Raw genomic sequence first — 299 nt, forward strand, 5'->3', positions numbered from 1 at the left:
AATGATGCACAGCTGGTGCTCCAGCAGCGAGACTACTGCTCACTACCTTATCCGGCTGCTCAAATGCAAGCGCAACAGCTTCCCCAACTTCCTGGCCTGCAAGCACGAGCAGCACGACTGGGACTACTGCGAGCACCTCGACTACGTGATACGAATGAAGGAGTTTGAGTGCAAGCAGCAGCTGCTCCAGCAGAAGAAGAGGCAGGAGCAGAAGGAGGCAGATCTGGCCAAAAGCCAGGGGTCCAGCCAGGTGGCCGTGTAGTGGAGCCCACCCACCACCCTTGGACAAGGGGAGAAAT

The 299-nt window shown here is 57.5% G+C and overlaps 1 pseudogene; it reads left to right on the forward strand.

The window, feature by feature from the left end:
* The first annotated feature begins 3 nt into the window (after positions 1-3).
* LOC102760515 lies at positions 4-293 on the forward strand (annotated as a pseudogene).
* Positions 294-299: the final 6 nt, after the last annotated feature.

The sequence above is a fragment of the Myotis davidii genome, unplaced genomic scaffold (genome assembly GCF_000327345.1).
Source record: "Myotis davidii unplaced genomic scaffold, ASM32734v1 C61710166, whole genome shotgun sequence".
Classification (NCBI taxonomy): Eukaryota; Metazoa; Chordata; class Mammalia; order Chiroptera; family Vespertilionidae; genus Myotis; species Myotis davidii.